The sequence below is a fragment of the Physcomitrium patens genome, chromosome 9 (assembly GCF_059467195.1).
Source record: "Physcomitrium patens ecotype Gransden chromosome 9, ASM5946719v1, whole genome shotgun sequence".
Lineage (NCBI taxonomy): Eukaryota > Viridiplantae > Streptophyta > Bryopsida > Funariales > Funariaceae > Physcomitrium > Physcomitrium patens.
Window position 1 is genome coordinate 3,747,669 of NC_143418.1, and position 4,823 is coordinate 3,752,491.

Below are 4,823 nucleotides of genomic sequence, written 5' to 3' on the forward strand. Positions count from 1 at the left end.
TAAAGCAATTTAAGAAAAACTAGTATAATTTCTAAGTTCTAAACCTGAATAAAATAAAATAAAAAATAAAAATAAAAGTAAAAAAATAAACTATGATAGACAACTAAGCCATAACAGCGGCATGCATCAAGTATTTTTTGATGTTGTTTAAGTAAGAACCATGAGACCATAGGTCTATTATAACAAAAGTTATAATATTGGAATCAAATTCAATGGATATCTCTTCTCTTATATTTTTTTCATTTCAAAGTCCCCTCATTACTTTAAAATTTTATATTTTTATTCTTAAAATAGCCATTGATATAGCCTTTGATCCAAACATAGTTATTTTAGAGTTTTTTGTTACAATTTGGGACACTATAGTAAAAGGCTACTTCTAAATAGTATAAGGAGTTATATCACATAGTTCTTTCTTGCTTGAAGTGACAAGTTTTGATTACACTCATCTATAAAGGTAGAAAAAGAAATGTAGTAAGGAACTTACAACCTATAACTTTCATCAACATGGCCTATAAAATTTATGCCAAAATTCTTCAAATTAAAATTTGTAATTACTTAGGAAGATTAATCAATCTTCATTAGAGTGCATTCTTTTGAAATCAATTTATCTCGGACAACATCATACTCATCCACAAAATCATGTCATAGGCAAAGAAGTCTAAATAAGATATCATTTTTTTTTCAAATTAGACTTCTTCAAAATATAAGATGAGATAAATTAATAATTCTTTTTCAACACCATGATAACTATAGGCTTTTCTTCAAATTTTATAGATATGGTGAAGATTACCTTGGGTATAGAGGTTTCTATCAATGTCAACAACCAAGCAATATGTTCATTTCTAATTCAAAGAGCAATCTATTAAGGATGTCCAGTGGCGCCTTACTTATTTCTATTAGCTGAAGAAGCCTTCAATGCCAAGATATGACAAGCTCAGCAACATGGCTTTATTCAAAAAGTTAAATTACTATATATAGTTTCACAACAATTCACTATTCAATATGTAAATAATACTTCTTTTATAATCAAGATAGAAGAATTCTTTGTATTGAATTTGATTAAAATTCTTGATATATTTAATAAGACTACAAGATTAATTATTAATTGGTCAAAATTTGATGCAACTAGATTGAAAAGAAAAGCCTTCTTCCACCTTAGATATAAGTGTATCAATGGATATGGATTAAAGAAAGCCACCTTATGAAGATCTTAGGTACTGTATTTGATCTTTCTATCAAGACCAAAGATGTTGATATTTTTTTTTAATCAGTTGAATGAAAAACTTATATATTAGAATTCATTTAAATTTTTACAAACTGATCAAAGACTAATTTTTAATCAAGTTACAATGTTCACTCTTTGGTATTTTATTGGCATTTGGAGTGGTTCTATATAGATCATTACATACATTAAAGGTGAATATATACTATTGAAAAACTTGGAGTTGTGCTATAGACTAACATTTAATGTTGCTTTAAAAGAATTTGGCTTGGACCATTGAAATTAGTTTATAATTTATTTCTACACCTTTGTGACTATATTCCATATCTTGGAACTTGAAAAGCTTTGAGGTTTACGAATGAATGATTAATGGAAGTTGAAGTGCCAATGTCTTCTCTTTTCAAGTTAATAATATAAAATTCTATATTAAAAAAAATAATGCCAATATCGATATTTTCAATAGCATATATTCACCTTTTTTAGAATCATGGCATATAAACTCTTCAACTTGAAACTCAAAACGGTTCAAGATTATTGAGATCTTCTCACAAATCATTTGCTTCTATAATAAAAAATACAAGCTAGATTTTACCTTCAAGATGTTGAAATATTAGCTTAGGACACAATTATAAAGGCCATTTACAATGAATGTGGCTACCTCCTCTTTATCTAAGTCATTACTCCAAGCTAGAATGTTTGGTTGAATCTTTTCTTTCCATACTAGCTTCTTGTATTTATCTTTGCATTTTGCTCTAATTTTATCTTGATGTCCCAATGTGAACTAAAAATCACTATTTGAATCCAAAACCTTCTAAATGACTTGTATAAATTTACACAAGAAATCAAAATACATACAACCCTTTTTGATATTTGAATGTGGCTAATAACTACAACGGCTTTCCCTTAACTCTACTCTATAGGGAACATCAGTGAGATGATCTTTGAAAGCACACTACAAAGAATCAAAGTTATAGAGGTTAGTAAAGAAGTACACTAGTAACATACTTGATTTTATTACTAACTATTCTTTGACTTCTAATTTGATCTAAAAATATTTGAATGGCTAGATAAGTTTCTTTTATTAGCTTTCACCACCAAAGCCATATATTAATGCCTATGTACTATAGATACTCTAATTGATCTCTACTTTACCAAGTAAAAGAACCAACTTCCACCTACTATCAAATTTGATTAAAAAAATAGATAACTTAAGAAACAAATACAAAAAAAGACCACCTTTATTTGAAGCATGTACCACAAAGCAATCACAATTAATGGATGGAGAGGTAAATTTGGCTCTCACATTAATATTGCATGTTTATTTTATCTAAAAATCATAGAAACTATTATGCATCAATTTTGGCTTTGTCTTCAAGCAATTTGGAATTGGTGTGTTACAATAATACAAGATATATAATATAAGGAGACCAAACCACTTGCATAGTTCAAGCATAGTTCAAGCATGCCTAGCACTATTGCCTTTTTTCAAAGAATCTGTCCAAAAGATTTGATAAAGTCAAAATAATTTGAATTTTGTTGCACAATATCACCTTCTAAGATTGGCCATTGGAACAAACAACCACTTGGATTTGGTACAACCTACAAGACTATGGTAGAATAGAATGGAACAACTTGATCCAAAAGTTTGCAAATTCCAAAGACACTGATGATTTCTAGTTCAAATCATTTGACAACTCCTAAGGTAGTAATAGAGTACTTTGCTCTTGATCAAGTAGCTGACTATACTAACTCCTGTATAAATTTAACACTCCAAATAGTAGACCATGATCTCATTTAGTTGGGTTGCACCATAATTAATGTTGAATCACTAGTCTACCTAGGCAGGGGGTTTCTCAACTCTATTTTAGCCTAGCCTTGTATCGGTTACTCCCTGCAATGAATACATATTCATTCATGCCAGAAAACAAACATACAACAAAAATAAAAATAAATAAAAAAACAAAAAAAAAAAAGACTGAATCAAGTCCCACCACGGTCCCTTCACCGTATACACCGCATTTGCGTTGGTGACGATGCAGAGCAGCAGTAGCAGTGGAGTGTTCAAGCAAAGCGACGATGGATGAATCGCCGACCATCCACACAAACTGCCTGTAAGGAGGCCGGGATGGCACCGCAATCGTCCTCAGCCTGGTACAGGTTTTGTACCAGCGCCCTCGTCGTCGTCGTCGTATTAGCCCCATCTGGAGCCCTGATCCCAGGTGTGGACAACCCTCCTTTCGGCAGCCTTTGCATCGATCTTTACATCCTTTTTCCTCCTCATGCAGTCCCGACGGCGAGAAATCAGCAGAACTTGCCAGCTCTCGTATTTAGTGCACAGCGCTGACTAATAATGTTCGAGGCTCGTTCCAACTCTCGCTTGCTTGTCACGGAATAATCATCGAATCCCAATACCCAAAACTCCATTCTGGCGTGCGAATACCGCGAGCGATGCTCGGCTTCCAAAGGGGTGGTGGTGGGAGGGGGTGGTCTCCCACGGGATACAGCCAGGGTGTTCGTTTGGTTAACCATTAAAACGATGGTTGGGAGTTGAAGGCTCCGGTAAGAGAGAGAGAAAGAGAGAGATCTGCGCAAGGGAAGGAGTACGACAGAGCGGACTGACAGCCAAATGGGATGAAAGCTAAAGGCTCCGAGACAAGCTGACCCACTGCAATTGAAATCGTGAGAGATTGCTGAAAGCGGAGACGCGCCGCTGGTGTCGATGACGCAATGCCGGTGAGATGCGTCAACGCGACCCTGAAAGACTGGTCAAGTTATCCCAGGGTTCCTTGTGACGGTCGCGGCCGCTCTGGGATGCGAGCGAGTCCCTTCACAGCCCCCTCCCCCAACGAGTGACAGCCAAATCCACGCAGTGCGTCGTTGGCCTCTATTCTTACCAGCCTGGATCCCTCCGCTTTCCTTTATATCATATTGTATAATTCAACAATGTGCCAAATTAGAAACATCAACCTTTTACTCCACGAATGTAGCTTGGTTTCAATTATACTTCCTCATCAATAACTGTATTTATTATTATTTATTTATTTATTTATTTATTTATTTACGTCTCTAACAGTCAATCGTCAAATCTGAGTAGTGCGAAAAAGAAGATTGAAGAGAGCATAGTGACAGTGGTAAATAAAATAGGTCATCTCCAAAATGGCCCAATACCATGCCTTTCCTTGAATTGCCTAATTTTTCTTATTTTAGGATAGCAGCCAAGTTTTATTTTAGGTGAGTTAGGAATGGATAAAATTTATCTACATAGCTATCCTAAAACGTCCATCCTTGTCAAATTTGACACACTCTATCAAATTGTTTAGAATGAAGGATACTTTCAAGTGAGAAGTCCATGAGGCATTGTTGATAATTGTCCTTCTCCCACCTGATCATGTTAGAAAAAATGGAGGATAGTTCACTACAAAAATTTTGAAGTTGTGGAAATCGACCATCTCAATAAATACATTTAATGTGAAATTATATTTATAAATTAGAACACTTGTCAATAGCATTATTAAAGATAATCTCCTCGCAATAGGCATGTACTATGGCTTGGTGGTCATTCTCAATATCATCAATGGATTGAGCATCCTACCTAGCCAAT